This window comes from Patagioenas fasciata, chromosome 7, assembly GCF_037038585.1.
Source record: "Patagioenas fasciata isolate bPatFas1 chromosome 7, bPatFas1.hap1, whole genome shotgun sequence".
NCBI lineage: Eukaryota > Metazoa > Chordata > Aves > Columbiformes > Columbidae > Patagioenas > Patagioenas fasciata.
In genome coordinates, this window is record NC_092526.1 from 16,300,843 (window position 1) to 16,323,889 (window position 23,047).

A 23,047-nucleotide genomic window follows, 5' to 3' on the forward strand; every position below is an offset into this window, starting at 1 on the left:
CTCCATCACCTGATTGTGTAATAAATTAGTGTCCAGCCGCCTTTGATTAATCCCAGAGGGAAAGAATTGGAAGGCTGCAGTGTGATGACACCCCCACAGCTAACAGCTAGACTCATAAAGCATGTTCTCATTAAAGCATTTCAGTTTTTATGATGGAAACGAATCCATCACAGCCAGACCTGTGGTCTTAAATACATTTTCATTTCTACTAGGAAGGCACTGACCGTGACAGTATACGGTCAATATATTCTCAACATGCTTCGTGATCTTTAAGTGTCAGGGATGTTTACAACAGCTCATTAAATCACTGACAGCTGTAAATACCACACAACAGTCCTCACTCTTTTCTGATTACTGAAACAATGATTCTGGGTGGGAGAGATATGCTGATCTGATGAGTTTTAATTAGTCTGGACAGAACAGGCCTGAAGTTATACAGTAGGATGACAGTTCAGAGTCCCCCTTCAGATTTCATTTTCTTTCACGCTTTATCTGTGTGACACAGCTCTACTAAAAAGAGAGGTGATGTGGGCAACCAAAGGTCTCCTTTTGTTGAACTGTAGTTCCAGTGCCAACACTAATGCCTTTTAAAGACCATTTCCAGGAAAGAAGGAATCACTTGTAACTGTTCCCAGCCTGTTCCTCCCCATCCTGTTCTTGAGAGGACTTTTTCAAAACCTCAGCTTTTCTACAGGATATATTTCTGTGTTTGAAAGTGAGGAAGACAGTAAATGCATCACATTTAAAATGAATATTGTGATGGATTTTAAAGAAGATAACATAGTAACTTTGTAGGTATTCATAGGGGGCTCCTCTAAAGGATGTGGGTAAAAAATACGAAAGGTGTAGTCTGAAAATTTAAAAAATGGGCTATGTCCAGAGTTGTCTGTGTGGTCTCAGATGCCCACAAGGGTATGAGCTATGGTAGTGATGGTAGTGGACACCCAAGCCCAGTCAGATTTAGTCTGAGATTCTAGTGTTCTTAGATAGGTCAGGGAGCAGAGACTTGTCAGAAAACTTTCAATGTTATTTGTTTTGAGCAGATTACTTATATTTTAAAGTTTCATTGCTTCATTATAAAGAAAAAAATCTCCTGTCCTATCCACCTCCTCTTCTTCTGAACTCTTTCCCTGAATCGGCCATGATGGTACTATAGATTCAGTGAAGAGGCAAAGATGTTTCTTGGCAGAGGAAATCCCAAACTGAAAAGTTTTATGTAGAAGAGGATCCTCTTTCATAATTTATTTTTAAATTTTTGTTTTGTTTTGAAATTTATTTTTTATTACTTTGTAGCCATGATTGCTGTCAGGCTCATTACCGGCCCTCCCACATGCCCAGTGGATCGTAACAGTCTTGGCTTGGCCATGCATTCCAGCTGAGCTGGGGAATGGTGAGAGCTGAGTGGTGTGCAGAGAGTAACCAAGAGAAATATGGATTTTTATCATCCTTCTAGATCTTCAGAGTACTGCATGAACTAAGGTTGGTGCTGGTGATTGGTTTGGGATCAACTCTGAATCATTGCTAGCAGGGTTCCTGGCTGGAGCTAAGGAAAGCTGGTGAAATGTGAATGTTTGGAACCGATTATTAATAGAAGAGGAAGAACAGATGGTATCTAATCCAAAGAGGGTAAGCAAGACTTGCCTGGATCTGCCTTTGCTTCAAAACTGACACATTTATTGATTGTGGCAGCAGAAGAGCTAACTTTTGGTCACAGAGAGTGAACTTTATTTGCTCTTCTTTTTGCTGAGGTTCCAAGTTAAGGTGCTGTTGCCAGTGGGTGGAGTGGTGAAACTTATATTGCATCTGCTATGGCTAAGCAGAGGACCTGCATTTCCAGGGCTGTCAACTGAACCTCCTTCACACTACAGAGAGCACTTTATAAATGCCAAAAAAACATGAAATGCGATCTTGCTGGAATGGGGATGTATCCAAAAGAACTGCGCTTTGGGTTGTACAGCATTCACAAGGAGTCAGAACAAATATCCAGACTTCAATGCGAGACCAATCAGAGCTGCTCAGTCCCTGTGGAGATGAGATGTAGAACTGGAGAATGTAAACAGATGTGGAGACATTTTGATGCATTTCTGAAAAGAAAAATTACTTTCGTGCTGCTATATTTTAGAGTTCACTCCATGTCCTTCTCAAAATACGATGCAAAAAGCAATAGTCACTTCATTCTCATTTCTCAATCTGTCTGGAGAGCAAAAGACACAGTCATCTAGTAGATGAGGTAACAAGAGTGCCTAATAACTTTAGAGAAAAAACTCGTAGAGATTAAGGCACTGAAGAAAAAGGAAAGAATCATCATGAAAGTAATAGTCTGAAGGAAATCACTATGATAGACTGAGATATTGGAATAGCATGTACTTTTTGTTTATTATTGCAGGCAGGTTGATTAGTACATGAGAGATTCCAGCACAGCCTCATCCAGCTAGAATACAGAATGCAAATGATGAGTATCCAATTAACCCAGTGTGGATAAAAAGATTCCATAAAAACAAGAAACTATGGGATACAAAATACACAGAACTTCAGCTTTCTAGTGCCATCCTCCCTTTTCTGCAAAGGAGAACCACTCTGTCAAAAAGGGAAGGAAGGCTGGAGTGGTAGAAGTCTGGAATATTCTCAGCATCTGTGGAGCTGACTTTTGCAGTGAGACAGATGATGTACGAAGAGCAAAGAGCTTCTCTGTAGCTAAGGGTATTGCAATGCTAAGACCTGTTGTTCAAGGATATGTCAACCAATTTCAACTAACTAATGTGGCCTGCTCAGGCCAATGTTATGGACAGCAATAAACAAGAGGACGCTGTGTCTCATCAGTCTCATGGATATAACTTTCTGCTTACAGCTGTATTTGGCAAAGGTCTGTAGATAGTTACGGACTTTGAGTCAGTGGCTGGGCTTGGATGGGAGCCTTCTGGCTTACAGTCCTGTGCTCTAACCATCTAATCTCTCAGCCCAAAGGAAATTGCGGTGTCCCTGTGGGCCCTTGGTAAGACACCACAGCTTTGTTTGTTGAGCGCTTAGCTTTTGATGGGGATATTTGAACATTTCACAGATGATAGTCAGTGACTCTCTTCCCTTTTTCTACCTGGAGGCTGCCAAAGGATGGCAGCAAAGAGGCAGACGTTAAAGGGACACCAGGATATGAATGAAGGGGATATGTGCAATAGAAGAAGTGCCAGAACTGCTTTTTCTGTGAAATACCATCCTGGAAAACAAACTCTCTGGAATCCAATATTTTCTGCAGTTTGGTGCTGATAAAAAATGCCGCACTGGCATCTCTGCAACATGATACTCCAAAGCAAGAATATGGTTTGTTATTACATCTGTGGCCAGTAGGACTTCATGGTAGTGGAGGAGACGTCCTCAGCTATGGCTGAGCATTTAGTTTCCATGTCCCTTCTGTCCTAGAATGGCAGTCAGCAATAATTACATCAGTGGTTTCTACCCTGCAATTCATAATCTCTGGGGACTATACACAACTCCACAAATTTGTTCCATGCGAGCCCCTTCTAGCAGGATGGTGACTTCTAGTCTCTGCTGAACTTGATGTAGATTCACATGGGAAAGCTAGAAAAGAAATGCCAGTTCATTGGAGTGGCCACTGCCAGACCAGCTTTCTGTAGTGAGCCTTCTACAGTTGAAAACAGTTCTGAATTGACAAAGAAACAAACATAATGGTCAATCTGAGACATGATTTAGTGAACTACCAGCCATCAGATCTAGAGAGAAAAGGAAAACGGATCACTGATAACAACTGTTATGCACAGGAGTGTTAACAATATCTCCTGGTGACACAAGAATATGGGCCAGTGTCCTTTAAATCTGTTGCAAATTCCTGTTATCTAAGCATACTTTTCTGCAGAACAAGAGAAGAGGCGCTTTCTTTTTGTTTTCATGTTTAACAGAGCTTCTGTGCCTGACATAATCTTTACACTTGCCTCCCCAGTTAAGTCTCTTTTTTCTTTTCCTTCCCTGGTGTTTGCATGAACTTGGTGAACCCTAATCACGTGTGGCAGTGTTTATATTTGCACAGGCTGTTCTGCATGTCTGTTTGTGTTGCCACCACATCTATATGGCTTGGCAGCAGCCCCACGGCTGTGTTTCAGCTGCATATAAATCAGCTTCCTTCCATCCCCCTGTGTCTCCATCTGTCTGTCTTCCCTGATTGCTCTAAAATGTTACAGGGCATGGGGGTTAGCCCATGGCTGAACCCTTCAAACAGAGATGGTACAAAATAAACCTCAAGCTTCTCCTCCACAAATGTGATTCTTCAAGGTACAGAGATGTGGGGTGTTTATGTTTTTGAAGGGAGAGGAGAGGCCTCAAAACAAGACTAACCCCTACTAGTGTAGTTTTCAGGTCTCTTGGTTCCCCAGAAAAGTTGGTGGAGAAGCCCTGAGGTCATCTCTGGACTATGGAGCTAATCATCCCTTATACCCTCATTACTTGAAGATCTCCTCTTCCTCACACAAATTTAATTTCTGCTCCCTCGTTAGTTATCATCTTAATTTTATTATTTATATTAGCATTACTTCACTTATTTCATTGGAGAAGGAGATGTGAAATAGGTCCAAGGATTAGTGGCAAAGGGAACTGGAGGTACCTGTCATCCAGGGAAAAAGATGTCAGACCCTAGTACTCTCCATGTACAAAGACATTTCTCCAGAGATCTCTTCCTAAACAGAGTTCACAATGGGGTTAATTACATATGCAACTGATTGAACTGCTGTGAACCCTGGAAATAAACTTCTAGCCTACAAAGAGTGTTCATGCTTATCTCTTGGCCATGTCTCTTCTTTCAGGGAATGGATATCCCAGAAAATGGAGCATGTTGTCTTTGGCCATTGGCATAGAATGTCGAACTCAGCAGAGATGACAAGGACTAATTGGAGAGTCTATACCTCTCTTACCTATTCCAAGAAAACTGAGAAACACTAATAGGACAAAATAGGTGGGAGAGGAACAAGACCCCCCTGTTGTTGTGATGTAGTTCAGTCAGGTGTCAGATCTAAAGAGCAATGTTTTCTCACCATATTTATATTGGTTTGGTATTCTGGCTTGCTTCTGAGCATAAAACTGAAAACAGGCTCTTCCCTTCTACATGTAAGTGCTAGGAGGGCTTTGCGTGGATGCTCTAGTTTCAGAAGGAAGAAAGTGCCAACAACCTAATCTCAACCTAATCTCACTAAGTGAGAAAAATAGTGAATAACCTTGAATTTGCCTCCCAAATCAGCCAGATTCTTCTTCACACAGGAGAAAGTGCTTATCCATACCTAGCACAAATTGATTAAAAATCATCTGTGACCGTGCGTTTGTATCTCTTTCCAGTCTTCTCTTAAACTGGGAGATGTTTGGGCTTGGTGCTCTAGTTTTGTTTAGCTATTTGGCTCCAAATTTGAAATCTTCAAAAGTCGTGTAAAGGTGGATCTAATGCTTAATTTTATTAGATTCCAGAGAATGATGGGTAATGCGTGTTTTGCTACACAGATAAACCCTTAGTAATAGGATTTATTCTATTACTACATCTGTCTAGTAGTGCTTTGTTACTAAATCTTTGTTAGAGTGTGGGGACGGCTGTGATAGTTTTGATGGAAGTAACTGATTTAGAAGTTCAGAAAAGGCAGGTATCCCTGTGACATAAATGTGCCCTCCTGTTGGGCTTCTAGCTGAAAGAATATCTAGGTTGTTTTTCAATATTGCTGATGTCCCAGCCGCATGTCTGACTAGATGTCATAAAAAATCAGACTTGCAAGAAACCTTGCACAGTATCTATCCATGGAAATCTCATAGAACCAGAATGCTTTGAATGTTCACCAAAATATTTCTGGAAGAGTTCCTAGGATGCCAGGGAAAGTATTGACTGACCACAGAAAATGGATATAAGTGCATGGCAGCTTGCTTTTTTTTAGGGGAAAATGTAGTAAGGATCAAACTGAGGGCTATACTGACATATCTATATTTACATATTTTTTATTAAAAAGGCTGGAGGATAAATTTTAGTTCTGTGTTGTCCAGTCTGTAAAACGGTGCAAGATTAGGACATGACTGAAAGTACAGGGCTAGGTCAATTTGGATTCAGCACTCAGAGAGCAGAATAGAAGCAATCATGCATCAAAAGACAACAGTAGGCTAGATGACCATGAAGAGACATCCTTCCCACCCACTGGGGACTTCTTTGCTCCTTAGAATAAGATGCAGCTGTTTGGGCTTTAAGACGGAAAAAACCCACAAGAAAGTATTGATCTGGACACAAATCCCTAGCAGGGACTGGTGAGGATAGAAATCTGGAAAAGTAACAGAGCTGCACTACAGCCAAGTTGGGGGCTGGGAGAAACACCCCCTACAGAAGGGATCCAGAGATCGCTACTGAGGTGCCGAGATTGAAGATGTTGCCAAGAGTGGAAATAAAAGTGGTTCATGCCCATCAGACTAGCTCCAGGAACCTCACGTATGCCCAAGAGCATTAGTATGTGTGCCGAGCTTTTTCGGCTGGAGACGCGTTTACAACTTTGACTTTTTCAGGTTCGTGCACTTCATAAAGCCACGATCATATTTTACTGGGCTTTTGTAAAAAGGCCTTTTAGCTCTAGCAAAATTCCAGCTTAAAAGAAGAGGCTGAGATTGAGAGACATGCAAGAAGGGAGAGACAAGAGAAGGAGCCTGAGAGAGACACGTAAAAACCAAAGGGCAGACTGAGGGTAAAGCAAGAAATAAGCCCCCATAGAAAACTTCTTGGGCAAAGCTGAAGGTGAGGCAGAGCTGTGTAATGGCAAGTATCTAATTTGGAAACTTTAAATTTACCCATCAGACTAAAGACCACTGTACAGCTTCAGTAAGCCCCCCAGATCCTACTCAACTAGTCCCCGCTTGAACCTGGAGCAGGATGTAATCCACCATACCAGCCATCCCACCAGAAGCATCTTGTTAGCATTGCTGCGGCCGAGAAATGAGGGGGAGGTGCAATGCAACTAAAGATGACAGGGAAGGAAATACATTTCCCATTCTATCCAACCTGGGCAATTCAGAACTGCGTATTTCTGAAACACCTTCCAAAAGCAGGAGAAGCTACAACAGGAGAGGCTGTTCCTCAGCATTCTAATATTGCCAATAGTAACGCTAGTGTCCCTAGCGGGATACACGGTTTTAGGGGGAATGTGCCTTAATATCCACTATGCTTTGAGAGAAGTTTCCCCTCTCCTGAAGAGTTTGGCAGCAGGTATTAGATTCCTTCTCACTGATTTTGGGATCTCATAGTCCAAGCTTAGAGGACCTGGGGTTTTCTAAAACACTCCTAGTCTGCAGTGACTCTGAACGTATCCATCTCCCATCAAGACCGCTGGTGGGGTGTGGGTGCATCCCCCATCAGCAGGAGGTGACTTTGTTCCTAGGGAGAGGAACACCAGAGCAGCCAGGTCACTGAAGCCAAACTCTGCAACACTAAATTTGCTCTCCTAATGGTCCATACAGCATTCACATCATTGCATGCACCTGCCATGAACTCTTCCCAAGTCTCTGGAACAGATGTGACTCTCTTGCAAAAGAATCAACAAGCAAAAAAGAAAACAAACCTGAAAGCTACAGTTTGCAGTGTGTGAAAAACCAGGAGAGATCTGACATGTAATTTTTGTCCCACGTCCTTCCTATAGTGGGAAATGTTAGATGAAATGTTCTGGTCCTCCAAAGAAGTAGGCCATGCTCCGTGCAGCATGGAAAGGCAGCCCCTGAGACTCCTCATGATCCCCAAGCCTTCGGTGCTGGGATCAGCACAAGGAAAGGTGCCAGAGAAAAAGTATGAGATTACCTCTCAGCAAAACCCTTTGGCCTGAATCACTGACATCTTTGATTTAAACAGTAATTTAAAACATGCATGATGAGAAGTCAGGGAAGGCATCCAGAAAGGCCTGGGGTCCAGCCAACCTGGCGTGTCTGCCAATTTGCTATTCAGAAGGCAGGTTTGCTAGGAAGGGGCAGGATCATGGCTGAAACCTGTCATAACCTCAGCTAAGCCACAAGGCCCTCATCCAGAAATGACCGGTGATTGCCTGGCACTGCTTGGCTAGATGCCTACAGCTCTGGTCTTTAGCTCAGCTGCTCTAACGCAGCGTATAGAATGATCAGGGAAAATCCTACCATACTCTTCAGCTGATCAGAAAGTCCTGCTGATGTGTGCCCTGTGGGCTCCTCTCCAGGCTGCTAATGAAATAGTAAGGTTCAGTGATGTAGCTTGAGAGAAGGAAGACAGGCAGCAGCAGAAGGAAACAGAAGAAATCTGGATGAGGGAAAGGACAAAAGGAGCACAGCAGCACATGTATCTCAGGCAGCTTCTTTCCACTCGTGTCTCTCCCAGACTGCTGGCTTTCCCAAATGACACTGCTGGCACCTGCCTCTTGCCATGGGGAGACAAAATAGAGCAAGGTAAATCCATTTTAACTGACATGTCCTAATTGCTTGATCTCAAAGAAAGAAGTATATGACTAGATAGAGATTTCCCACGTTGAACGCTGCTGTGAGATTAACTCAGGTCCATTGCCAGTGAAAGCCCAGATTTAGAAATATCAGTGATTTCACTTTGGTGAATGGAGAGGTGAGTTTTGATCCAGCTCTGTGGCTCTACCTTCAGTGTCTGGTGATTAAGGGCTAGTTGGGGTTAGATGCCAATAGCTTATTCTCACACAAATTATCTTCTCCCCTGCTAGGTAATTTCAGATTCTGTCCTGATACTGATTCTGTCACTTTTTCTCCTGGGTCCGGTTCAGGTTGGAAACTCATTTCTTGGGGAGGGCAGATAGAAGAAGAGGTCTCTCTAACTTTGAATCATATTCTGTATGATCATGACTCGATGATCATAAATCCTCCAGGGCTTGAAACCTAACAAGGGAATAAAGGAGGAAGCTCTGTCTCTCTTAGATCAAAGGGATTAAAAAAAGGTTGAGATGTAAAGGAGACAAAACTTGCTGCAGGTTATGTGAAAATCAGAGCTCCCATACAGCTTGCTGAAGACTGCCAAAATAGGGTTCTCCACAGCCATCCCATACCTACGCAATACAGCTATGGGAGCGGTTCTAGATAAGATCAGGCTCAAAGAGCATGCCTGGCTCTGTTTCTTCCAGGAGAGCAATATGGAAACCCGATGCTGGGAAACCATTTTTCTGTGCCAGGAAGGAGGCAGGGAGTTGTTGTGTGCAACCATTTGGGAGCCTCCGCTCCCACGCATCCTCCCACTCACTGAAACCCTGCCAGGATGGCAAGGAGGAATGGATTTACATCCGGTAAGTCAAATAAAAAGATAGATAAATAAATAAATAAATAAATAAAATTCCACCCTTCCTACCTTGCTCAGGTAAAGAAGTCGTCTGCTCAGGAGGAAGTCATCTGCAGGTGCACAGAGCTGGGCATTGAGTGCTGACAGTGTTGGTAAACATGACATTTATTCCCTAGGAGAGAATTTTGGACTGCTCTTTGTGAGACTTGTCATTCACTGTTTCCTGTTCTTACTCATGAAATCTCTCTGCTGCATGAGCTCACCAGGGTCAGACAGCACTGGATAGGTCCAGCTTGAGTTTCCCTGATGTTTTAGTTCTCTTTTTGATGTGTTTGTTCCTGAAATGTTTCAGTTCACTGCAGAAGGCTATCTGCTTGGCTAAATGCAGCCCCGTGGCAGTCATTTTCCTTCTCCATTTGCCTGCACTGGTGGCACTCCAGTTTCCAAGCATTTTGTCAGATGTCCTCTGCAAATGTCAGATGAACATCCACCCAGCTGAGCTGGTTCTTTTGCCATAGTGAGTGGCAAATTGCCTGGGAAAAAAGCATAAGAAAGAAAGTTACAACACTATCCATTCTCTAGCTGAGACCTCCTAACTCCTATTAATCAGGTCCTTAAAGGACTTGCTGAGGAGGCTGCCCTGTAGACTGTTGTGCTTAATAGGCACCATACTCAGTGAATCCTCCCCTTTCCTGATTCTGACATCCTCAGCATTCAGTGGCAAAGGAACTTCTCATAGGAAGTGCACATAATAGGAAAAAATACCTCTATGCCTTCCAGCAGCGCCTTTGAACTCTCCCAGACTGACCCTCCTGTTTGGGAGCTGGTCTCCCACAACCATTCCTTCCTCCTTTGCCATGTCTTCAGCTGCCCACACACCTGCAAAAATGCAGAGAATAGGTCTATAATCCATGATTTGTTCTCATGAATTCTCTCTCAATAAAATAAGCAGAGATCTAGCATTAGCCCATCCACTCCTGGAAATTCAGGAGGGAGCTTGGTGTCCAGGGTTGCCTGGGGATGCAAACACGTGACAGCAAAGAGGGTCTCTCTTTGCGTGCTCTCCCCAGGCATTCAGTTCCTTCTCAATTCCAATAAAAACCCCCGTTTCCTCCATATACCACCAAGCAGCAAAACTAAGTCACTCAAGTGAAAAGTTGTTTTTCACTTCGTCACATAATGTGCCCAAGTGATGTTTCGATGGAACTAAATTTGTCTGTGTCCTGCTACCAGGCTCCCATAGAAGGTAAGTCAAGGGCTGAGGATGCAGAAGAGTCGTGATCAGGAGATTCCCATGTACCAGCTAGTTCAGTTTAACACAACTAATAGCAAACTGCAGCTGGAATAAAACTGAGGGTAGCTCTAGTTGCTTTAACACCTCTTATGGGGGCCACACAAGCTTCTCTAACCTTCAGAGAAAGGAGAAAAAATATTCTGTACTGTCTGTTCTTATGCCAGCATTTTCCTGCCTTTTCACAGAGCAGCAGACTTGTTGCTCCTTAATTCCAGTGTAGGATAGGAGCTAAAGCCCAGAATTCCTGCACCAGGGAATGTTCCAGAACTGCTGCAAGAGCAAAAGAATAATTTAAAAAACGCAGATAAAAATTTGATACAAAAACTGGAGGTAAAAAGCATGGATTCGACAGAAGAGACACAGCTTCAGCTACCTGTACCTCTGTTCGTCTCATTCCTTGACCTCTTTCTCTTTGCTAATATCACTTCCCCTCATCCCCCAGAGGCTGATTGCTCTTTCCTCAAATTATCTAAACAGCTGACATGGAGATATTAAACCAAGAACAAGTGTTTCCCACCCGTGCATAGCTGAAAATGGTCCATTCGTGTTTCAGACCTGAAGAAGGACCGGTGAGCCTGAAAATGCATCTGTTTTCCTAACTCTCCTGGTTACGCTAAGGAGAGATATTCCCTTTCTTTGAAAAAGCCACTTCTAATAAAAATAATTAATTCCATCTCTGAGCGAAACCTCAAAATGTCCAAATTTGCTGGAAGTGGGTTTCTGACCTTTCGACGTGAAAGATGAGCTGGCACATTGCCCTGGGAAACCTTGCTTTCAGGCGAACGGTTTGACAAAGCCAACCTGTTCCTGCAGAACCTCTCCAATCTGGCCCGTGGTGTTCCCAGCCAAAAACCCCCTCCTGCCCCGCTCCAGCCCTCTCTGTTACAGCCAGAGAAGAAAGCATTACTGAAACAGAAGGATCCCTTCTTGCTTTCAGAGTGGAAATGAAACCAACATTAGCCTATTTACAGAGGATCTTCATGTGAAGGCTCAGGCCAAGAGCAAATGCCAAACAGGCCTGGGGTTAGCTTTTCCAAGCAGAAAAAAAAGCTATAAACGTGGCCTTAGAAAAAAAAAAAAGAGAGAGAGAAAGAAAAGAGGCAGATTAAAAAAAAAAAGGCAGGTGCTATTTCAGCAGAGTTCCCGACTCAGCAACTTTCTTTCAAAGCTTTCCAGTACCACTGTTTGCTAAGTTGCTCTGGGCTGGGCTGCAAGGCAGGCCAGAAAGTACATGTACGGGCCATTATTGCTGGGCTCGCTCTGAATAGCTTCTAACCATGTTTGGATGCTGCTGCATTGTCTGAGCCTCCTCCTGGCATCCTCCCAGGGGGGGCTTCTTGTTTGCACTGCCACATCTGTTTGAAATTCTGGCACTTCTCAGCCTGAGAAATATGGTTTGTGGTGTCATAGCAACCATTTCTCTTGATCTGACAGGCAAGGCGAGGTTCTGGAGGCCTGGAAGTGCTCGCCAATCTGGTTGCAGTGGATAGAAAGCTCTTGAGGCTGCTGATCACACGTATAACCTCTGATTTTTTTTTTTCCTGGGTTGCTATACTGTGCTTTAAATCACTGTGTTTGTGTCAGTGGTTAGTTCAGAAGTCTGGATGAGACCATCAAAGGTGCTTTTGAAACTTCAAAGATGTCCAGCTTGAACCTCACTTGCCGAGTTGCAAAATGCAAAGACATGACAGCTCCCAGACCAAAACCACCTTTGGTAGCAGGCGATTTGGACAGAAATTTGCCTTTCTGTTCCTGTGGTAAGGACATTGTTACCTAAGAGAGATTTGCTGAGCACGTCTGTCCTTTATCCTGAGGAGGGTTGCAAGGTGGAAGATGCTGCATGTGCTTCTCCAGCAACTCTTTCTCAGAGCAATATGGACAGAGCCACCAAATCTGTCCTCGAGTGTCTTCAGTGCAATCTACAGTGAAGGAAAGGTGCCAAGGCTCTGACCAGAAGATAGGTGGGTAGTTCAGTTAATCACTACTATTGTTAATGAGTCAAAGAATCCTCTACCTTTGGGTTGGGCAGTGTTGCTAATTAGCAGGCAGTCATCTGTATGAAATGTCTTTGCTGATGAAACACTGGGAACTGGAGTGCCACTTGGCACAGGCAAACAGGGAAGGAAAATGACTGCCAGGGCGTTGCATTCAGCTAAGGGGAAACTTTTCTGCAGTGAGTCTGAGCCCTTTCGGAAACAAAGTAATGAAAATAAGATCTTCTCCCAGCAGAAGCCACGCGGATCGGTCCTTTCTCAGTTACCCCATGCCCTGTGCCGTGTAACTACACCCAGGAGCCAAGGCCAGGCTCTCCTGCCAGCGCTCCCGCCTGTGACACAGCTATCCTGCAGTGTCAGCAGGAATGTAAATGTTTGGCAAAGACAAAGGGAATGGAGCCACCTGAATCTTTTACCCTGGAAAGGAGCCTGACAGGAACCACAGGAATGTTCCTCGAAGCAAACGGTACCGGAGAGAAACTGAAAAGGATGAAATCCTTGACACCAGTCATGGGCTCCAGGCTTGAGGCGCTGCAGAAGAGGCATTGCAGGGGGATATGAAAGGGGAGCTGAGCACCAAGGAGAGGTGTCTCTGAATGCGGTACTGTTGGGATGGGTGAGCAATTTCCCTCAGGGGATGCACCTAGCCTTCCTGAAGGGACCAGCTGCCAAGTGTGACTTTCCTCTGCTCTCCCACAGGTGTACAAATGAGCGGTGTGGGTTTGAACAGCAGTAGGCTGATCTGAAAGCAGAGCATTTGCTGTATAACTGACTAGTGGGTCAGAGCCAGGTTATCCCCAAGAAATGGACTTGGCTTGGCAAAGACAAGTGAGTATTTGCAGGGCTGTTAAAAACTTGTGCTTCCCCAAAGAAAAGCATTAGCAAGCCGGGGAAGAATGACAGTGGATCCAATTAAAAACACATGCCAAGGCAAAAGACAGAGAAAAAAGAAAACAGATTTTTAAAAAAATGTCTTAAAAATATATAGTGGGAGAATCCAGACTTGTTTTCCATAAATGAAGAGGCAATCACGGTGCAACACAGGTGTCCAGGCCCGGAGGGAAGGCAGGGGAGAGGGCAGCCAGGCAGCAAAGAGAATAATTACAGACTCCATTGAGGGTATCGGCACTTATTTTGGGATATGAGTCCAGTTTTGCTATGAGGACTCTATTTGGAAGCATGCCATGGGGGGAACTCTGAGGAAATATTGGCTATCACTAGCCACAAGGGTAGGAGGAGCTGGAGTCTCTTCCCAGCTCTGAGACTGACCTGCAGAGTAGAGTGTACCCCAGTAAGCCCGTGCCTCAGTTTCCCCACCGAGATTCTCCCCTGATAATGCTCCTGATCAGCTTTGTCAGATGTAAAGCAAATGTAAAAGTTGGAAAGATATCATTCTGAATATGCTAAAACAGCTAACAAGTGTTCAGATCTTCCTTTATGAAATTATTTCCTCAGGAGGCACCATCCTCTGATCTGATCATCCCAAAGACTTTGCAAAGCCACCAGACAGTCAATCATGGGTGCAAATGTGCCCATTGAGGAGTGATGATTGTATACCTTTGTTTAGAAAATGCAAAAGCTCCCCTAACCCAAGTCCAAACCAAATCTTTCTCCAATGACTTGGTACAAGATAGACCAAAAAAAATTTATGGTATGTTTGCTTTCCCTCCTTTTTCCTCTGTTTTATGTCATGCTTACCTATCAAAATGTTGTTTCAAAATAAAATAATAGCTATTTGGGAGCAAGGACTCCTGATGTACTGGTGTCTGCTGCTGAATCATCACCATACCATACTCCTTGAGCTTGTCTGAGGCTTCCATAAGTTCTTCCTCCTTCTACCAAGGGTTTCAAAGAAGCTGTTAGTGAACCCTAGGTTACTTGGGTGAGGTTTGTGTCTGGGACAACCCTATCTAACAGCAAGTCTGCTGCTGAGAGGGGTGGTCCCACCTCTGCACTTGAGATGGCTTACACAGGTCTGGAATAACAATCTTCTAAGTGAAGAAAATTAAGATGAAATGGTAGTTTTCTGTGAACCAATGTGGCAGTGGCTGTGAGACGAGAGTGAGGAATGGGTAAAGGGTGAGGTATGAGCTCTCTCAGACAACACAAGATAGAGAAAACTGGAGGGTCTTCGTTGTTCTAATGTAATGAAGAGGTGATGCAGAGAAGGTGGAGGAAGAAGAGGATTTTGCATGGGGAAAAAACCCTGCCCATCTTTTAGTTCATTGGATGCAATAAAGGACTTTATTTTAACTGTCTGTGATATGGGGGATGCCATCTGAACTAGTCTCTCCAGCCACATTTATGGAGGAGAAATGGACACTTTCAGATACAATTCATCTGTGTGAATGTAGGCAGTTACTTTTGGATGTGGTGATCCATGCCCAGGTCTCCACTGACTCCACTGGTTACATCCCAATGGGCTGTAGAAGATGCTTAACAGCTGTCAGCACCATCTCAGATGAGTCCCATCCAAATTCTGTCAGTCCTTGGGCTACTAGCCAGTGCCATCCCACTACCTATGATTACAGCTTAGGCCAGAACTGTGATGGAGATGCAGGATGCCCTGCACAGCAATCAGGGCAAAGCTGCAGCAAGGATGTAGGAAGCGAGGTATACCCAAAAAAGGAGGTAAATATGACCCGGGCCTCTGTCTGTCACCAGAGAAGAGTTTAGATTCTGAGCCAGAAGGAATTTCTGGGGGTTGGATATAGCTTAGGGTAGGGCAGTGCTGTGGGGTGATCTGTGAATGAAAGGGGAATCAACCTGGTTATGCCTTAGGGATTAGATGTCTTTCAGATGGGCTGATTAAGATTTTTTTTTTCTTCTGAACTTACCTGACATCAGCCACTCTCAAGATTCTTGCAAGGTACTTGGCTAGAAAAAGTACAGGTGTGTTCCAGTGCAGCTGTGCCTGTTCTGCTCAGTTAGAGGCTTGGAAGGATTATTAGCTCTTCCAAGAAGAAAGCCATTTGCTCTGGGATAGGAGAGATTGATGGAAATGAGGAGGGATTTGACCTAGAGGGCTTGTATGGTCTAAGCTGATCTGGGAGCCAGCAGGGTTGTGGCTTTTCCAAACTCCTGACTCAGCTTTTGACCTTTGGCAAATCATTGACCTGAGTCAGAGCAGCTGGAAAGTTGAATAAAACTTAGTCTGGCAGGAAAAGTAAAGATGCTGCACTGAACTCATCTGTCATTCTTCTGTATTTGGGCAAATTTTGGTTTAAAGATATACACACCCTAAACTGACATGCCTTCCTCATGGAATTGTGTGGCTTTGGATCAGCCCTTCTGTAGCTGCAATGGAGTAATGTAAGGAAAGAATGGGAGATGAAATGAACTGTGATTGGTTCTGTGAGCAAAACATATGTAATTTAATAAAGCAGAAATATTGACAAATTTTTTTAACCATCCAGTTAGGATTTCTCGTGGGGACGTAGAAGAAATTCTAAAGAGAAGTTGCAAAAAATAATTTAACCTTCTTTCTTTTTATTAGGTTTCAGAAGGCAGTGTTCTGTTAAGGAAGGATGGGGCTGGAGGAGCAGTAGTGGGAATAAAGCAAAGGCAGGGGTTCCATGTCTGGTGTTATTGCTGATTTCTTACGTGGATTGGGGCAATATGCCCAGTCTCATCCCGTTCCCATACTCCAGCTGTAAAATAAGGCAAACGTATTTGCTTGGAAAAGTTTTGAGACTGTCCATTCGCATATACATTTTAATATAACCCAAGTAATCCATGAAGTCAAATGAAGTAGATGCTCTGAGGCCATTGCAAAGGGAATCAAAAGCTCTAGAGACCTCTGGATGGAAGATAAGAATTTCTTCTCTCCTAATTTTTCTTCTCTCAAGCACTTCACAAACAAGAATGAAAACCTGGCCTTCCTACAGCCATATTTCCCCCACTGTTTTCCAGTTTTAAGTGAAGGTTTGCATCAGCTGTTATTTGATCCACTCTCTTGCCTTGGATTACACTGGAATGTTAGGTACAGAAAGACATCTGTGTACATCACTAAGTGATGTGGTCTTGAACACTGCTGAGTTCTCCTTTCTGCTGTTCCTTACTTCAAGTCCAGTGGTGTTAAATGTGAGAAGTTACGTCTGTCTGAAAACCAAAGTAACTATCAATTTGCGTTGATCATCTGCAACGCTGTAGAGTGGGACTCACAGTTATTCAGTGGAACTGTGCTGAGCAGTAAAGGTATAGTGATTCCATGAAGAGGTCTGATAGTAAAAGAAGATTCATGGAAGAGATGGGCAATTAACAGAAAAATGCTGGTCCAAGAATTTTGAGGGCAGTGAATCAGAGAGACAGACATCTCCAGGCTCCCTCCATTTCACCAGGTTCCCTAACCACATGCCGTTCATTAGGACGTCCTGAAAGCGTTTGGCCCATAAATGTGGGACTGCCTTCCCTTCTTCACTGACCCTTTAAACAGTTAATAGCTCTCTATATCTTCCCTGCAGCAGAAGCAATTCCCAGACATTGAAGCATTTCCATTGCAAAACACAGCTTGGGATTCTGGACTCGATTATTTGTTTGGAAGACATAGACAAAATGAAAGTGTAGCAAACTCATACCAGATTGGATCCACTTCAGAAGCTGCCAAACAGCTGCCAGTGCTGTCGGGTCAGAAGAGCTTGCCAGGCTGTTCCCTGGGGCAGGGGGTAGGTTTTAATGGGGGAACCTGGGATATGGAGATGAACTGTACAGCTATCCTGGAACAGAATATGCTGTCTACTGCATTTTCCCACCCACAAGTATATAAACATGCCCCCTACCCCCCTTTCCAGGCTGAAATACAGCTGATCTAGAGCACATCCACAGCAAAAATGCCACTGGGCAATTAGCAGTTGCTGCAGCACAGTTGCTGCAGCATCACTTCAGACAAAAGAATGTACACAAGTTTGGGACTTAAGGAAGAAAAGAGAAAAAAGAACAGAAAGAAAGAAAAGTTTGTGAGATGCTTCGTAGCTCAGTGCTCTGATAAAGGATCCCTATTTCTCTGGGTCACACCTTTTGGTCCCATCCTGCTCAGAAACGCTGGACAGTGAGTGGAAGCTACTGTTTATAGTCTGGGAAGAAGGAAGCACTAACTTGCTTAGGTGGACAGGCTTACTGCCTTACTAAGGTAGTAAGGTAGATGTTGGCTGTAAAAGTAAACTCTTTGAGATGTCCAGTCCGTTGGAGATCTTCAGCTATAGAACAGGACTTTTCTCTTGCCTCTTTCTTAAAAGAAAAAAAAAAAAAAAAAAAAAAAAAAAAGAGGAAAAAAAGAGTGAGATATCTAGCTTGGGCAGTTTGGCAACTTTTACTAGACTTAAATGAGTTAAAAAGAAAGAAAAAAACAAGCAAGTTGAGTGGGACACTGAGGTTCAAAATCCTTTGCAAAGAAACATTAAAAAAACCCAATAACAAACAAACAAAACAAACAAAGAGAGGATCTTTACTGGCTGGATTTAGATCTGAAAGGTTTTTTGTTTCATTGTCAATACATACAAAAGACACAGAAACATCTTCCTCTCTTCAGGGACTTATGAGAGCTCACCTTGTAAATGTGTCCATTCAGAAAGGTACAAATCCTTCCATATGTTGTTAGGAACATATGTCAGCTTCCCTGATCTCACATTTGCAAAGGGACCTCTCCCTCTCTCCCTCTGTTATCAGAGATTAAGCAGAGACAGGAGAAAAGAAATCCAAGAAAAGTGAGATTAAGTTGGTAAACTGCAATGCAAAGGGCATTCGAAAAACTTCCTCCAGGGCTGCTTGAAATTTTCCATCAGAATATTTTTCAGTGGAAAATTTGCCTTTCAATAAAAGCAAAATTGCTTTGTGTTAAGACCAATCTCTCAACAAGGCCTCAGAGTGTGGCAGGAGGCCTGGAGATTCAGCTGGGAAATCTTCGGACAGTGTCTCCTGGAGGCTGTCGCTGCAGAGTTTGTGACCTCGTCCTGCTCCAGCGGCTGGGCTGGCCACGTGAACTGCTTTTCTCACAAAGAACCGTGGTGATGCGAGTTCCATGGTGCGTGGCATTGTCTCAGCAAGAGAAGGGGCCATTCTGCACCATGAAAGATGTGGGCAATCCAGGAATGTCAGCACACAGGGAAGGACAGGGACACAAAGCATACCAGCTCCAGCTCCCATGGGGAGCACTTCTGAACAGAAATGGAGGGCTCTTGGCCAACCATTTTCATTGTTTGGTGAAATCTCAACATTTTCCACGGGAAAAGAAAACAAAAAAATAATAAAGAACAATTTTCAGCCCAACTTTATCCAGACAGGGTTTGAGAAACCCCAAGGACTGAGTTTCTGTTAAGAGAATTCTTCCAGGGAACCCACAGAAATTGAGAGTGGGAGCCACATACTGCTTGGGACTAATCGGACCATTAGACTAGGGCAACAGGAGGGGTCAGGGAAGCCCATCCATGTGTGGTTCAGGTTTGGATTGTATTAGCAATTATCAGGCAATGTCAAGCCACATAAGATGGGGCAACTAAAAATTTACAACGGACAAGTCAATATATTTGTGTTTAAGGCAGAGATGTATGGTGGTTTTGGCAAAGCCTATCATGAAGAATGAGATAGTGAATGTCTTGATATTAGAATAACTCATAATGAGTTGGATCCTTTAGATCTTGCTGTCTCTGAGAGACTTTCTACTCTCTCTTGCCCCAGAAAGCCCCTGTTAAATCACCTATTTCAAGGGCTGAGCAGGTTTTGAGCCTGAACAGTTAATGCTACAAATCTTCAGCAAAGCAAGAGTGACCAAGAGAGAAAGCAATGGACAGGGATTTGTGTCTGTAAATTGCAAAGAGATACAATACCCACCTTGCACTTAAACTCAGTTTCAAGTTTTGGTTGAACAGCATTTGATACCTCCCATTTGCCACAGGTGATTTAGACAAACAATAGACAGACAATAGAGACAAGTTGGCTAAGCAAGTGAACATGTTCAACAGGAACGGGAAGGAGTGGAAACTCTGAGGAAGGCTTTACTAGTAAGTGATCCTTCCTTGGTTTACTTACCTGTGTCCCAGGTAAGCTTGGGAGTGGACAAATGAAGGCAGTGCCCTGGGAATTCTTTACAAGAGACAATATTTTCTATGGCTGTTTACAATTACACCTGCACTGTGTCATTTCAGTCTCCTTGGGCTGGGCCTGTATTGTGGTGTATTTTCCTTCAGCAGCAGGCAGTAATGACCTTCCTTTAAGTTGTTAGTTATGGTGCTGAAGAAAAATACTTTCTTCCTCTCTCTCTTTCTGTTCTATGAAGGGAAATCAAAGGAGGAAGCAGACTGGTTTGTGATGAGTGTGTCAAGATGAAAAGGTCACAGAATCACAGAACGTTAGGGATTGGAAGGGACCTCGAAAGATCATCTAGTCCAATCCCCCTACCAGAGCAGGAACACCCAGATGAGGTTACACAGGAATGTGTCCAGGTGGGATTTGAATGTCTCCAGAGTAGGAGACTCCACAACCCCCCTGGGCAGCCTGTTCCAGTGTTCTGTTACCCTCACTGTGAAGAAATTCCTTCTCATATTTAAGTGGAACCTCCTGTGTTCCAGTTTGTACCCATTGCCTCTTATCCTATCATTGGTTGTCACTGAGAAGAGCCTGGCTCCATCCTCATGACACTCACCTGAAACAAAGCTTTGCTAAAAGTTGTGTTATGCTCAGGCCTGATTCTAAGACTTAGGAATTATGCTAAGAGTGATATAAGTGATAAAGGTTCCTTTAATTATTACCCCCAAAACAAATGTGTTAAGTGTCTCCTGGACACATTCCCTGTTCTCAAGCGACTTAGTACTGACAGCTATTTAAGCAGAAAGCCCTCATCTCTGTCTCTGGAATTCCTGAAGCTGCAGACTGGTGGGAGAATGAAACACTCCTTATTCACCCTCTTCATCATCTTTCCCCTTGGCATCTGCTGCTAGCCGCTGTCAGCAGCGGTGTTATGGAACAGAAGGGCCCAGTCTGACATTGGTTGTCTGTTCATATCTTCCTGTGACACAAATACTGCACTGTACTGTTTGGAACAAATGCCCATATATAACAACCACAGTTGCTTTAGAAACATGCTCACCAGCCATGAGTGTAGAAGAAATATGGCAACAGTGAAGACCAATTAGACCTCTCTCTCCAATCTCTTCTTGGAGGAAAGCAGAAGGTAGTGCCACATGGACTCCACTCCACATCTCATCTCCATTGTGCTGTTAACATGCTAAAAACCACAATGCAGAGTTTTCCTTGTGTCTCTGGGGACACTCCTCAGTGGAGCAGTTGTCACCATAAGGCACATTTTCTTGGTCACTGGCTTCCTTCCTCCATCTGCTAGCTCTGTGTCCTTGGAGTACCTAAACACTTCTTTCTTCTTTGGTTCAACTGTTGAACTCAGAGGGGGCACCTTATCCAGCACAGTTGTCACCAAATGGTACCAGGGCCTTCCCTCACTACTGCAGCTAAAGGCAGGACTGCAGCTCAAGTTGAACAGGCCTAAAACTGAATGTTGGGATTCTGCTTTACAGGACATCCATGGAACTCTCTGGTCCACCTTTACAGCCTGAGCTCCCAGCTGATATTCCTTTCAGGAATAATGCCAGTTGAGATGTGACTTCCAAAGCCACAGCCACCATCCAATTGCAGTAGGGATGTCCTTTCCAAAATACAACTCAGCACAAGGAGGCTGAACTGGGGCATCCATCCAATGAAGTGAAATGTCCCCCTCATTTCAGTTCATGCCTGAACAAGCTGACCTAAAACTTTCTGACCCCAGTAGAGATGTAGGGTAGATGCCTTCCAAGCCTCATTAGTTGGCAAGCAGTACAGCCACAGGAGAAAAGCAGTTCAAGTGCCTGTTGGCATTGCTTGAGCTGACTAAGCTCAATATTGTCTGATTGTTCAGCTGAACTCCCCTGCCTGCCCATCTGCATTGACTGGTTGTCTCTTAACTCAGACCACAAGATCCCCAAAATCTTGCAGCTTGTTTGGCTGCAAGGTAGTAACATTTCTTCATGAGGACTCATCCTTCTGGGTAATGATTTTCTTCACCCCATTTCCTAAGGAAATTAGGCTTGAGCAATTGTATTGTCTGTATTTGTATGTGCCAATCTGTTACCCTCCAAACAAGGGACCTGTTGGCCAAGTGATAGAGTTCTTAGAGATTTTCTGAGATACAAGCAAAAATAAGCACCCAGAGAGAGACACAGATACGTGGTAGCACAAGTTCATATGTTTAAATTAGAGTCCTGAGAACAGGAAAAGTTTCAAGCAGAGGTCTTCATTAATCATGAGACACAAATCAGTGGGAAACTAGGCATCAGTAGTACTATGTGGACAAACAGTTTGTTTGTCCAGTGTTTCTTCCTTTCTTATTTTTGGTCTGAATCTGTCCAGCACCTGCCATGGTGGTGTACAGAAATACACTTGTAATAACACAGCGGGAGAGCTGGCATGCAAGAGGGATCATGAAGAGGGAAGAAATCATCCTAGCAGGCAGCTTCTTCACATTAGTTTCTAATGTCAGGCCAAATTGGGGCAGAGGGGTGAGGGAGCAGAAAGTAAAAAGAAAAAGAAAATAATAAAGAAAATCCCAAAACCCCAAGAAAAAAGTCTCAGAAAAACCAAGAAAACAGCAGTGTGTCCAGATACTGCTTGCTCCTCAGCTGAAGGATCTGTTTTCACAGCTAGCTCTGTCTTGTGTCCCAGTCTCACATCGCCTCTGAGGTTGAAATACTGGTTCCTTATTCTGAAGATGGAGCCTCCTGGGCTTTCGTAATATTTTCCAGCCTTTCTAAGGTGTCTGCTTTAATGAATAAGGAAATAAGAAGACAGACTGACTCCATGAGCTGGGAGATTGGTTACCACTTACTTCATAGTGACTATCCAGACAGAATGAAAAGAAATGAAGCAGGGATTAATTGACCCAGATTGCCTTTGTAAACAAAGGTGGGAGGAATCAGGTAACAATTTCCCAAGCATTGTCCAAGGAGGAGGCACTAGAAGGCAGGCAGTGTGAACAGCCCGCACTAAGGCTGAAATCTTTCTTCAAAATGCCCTTGCCCATCTATTTTTTCTCTGTTTCAGCAGCTCCATCCTTTCCATTCCCACCTTCCCTGAGACCCCCTTGGTTTTAGTTTTGTGCACTGCTGAAAGACGTAATGCATACCAGGAGGCAGAACAGTCCCCAAAGCACTTCCACAAATGCTGTACACAGATTCATTCAGCTCAGTTACGTCCTACTTCTTTTCTTCTTTTTTTTTTTTTTAAATCCTGTTTCTCCCTTCTATCCCTTAGCCCCCTCCCTCTCCCTCTTACATTTATCCCTTAATCAAATCGCTATATGCTCTTCTCAGCAATTCTTCTCTAAATCCCTCAGGCGGGTTAGAAGCCCCCTGAGGAAAGATCATTTTTTGGCAACTGAGCTGAGATAGGAAAGAGGTCCTTGACAGAAGTATATTCTATCACAGAAAGTTTTTAATCCTTCCAGATGCTTTG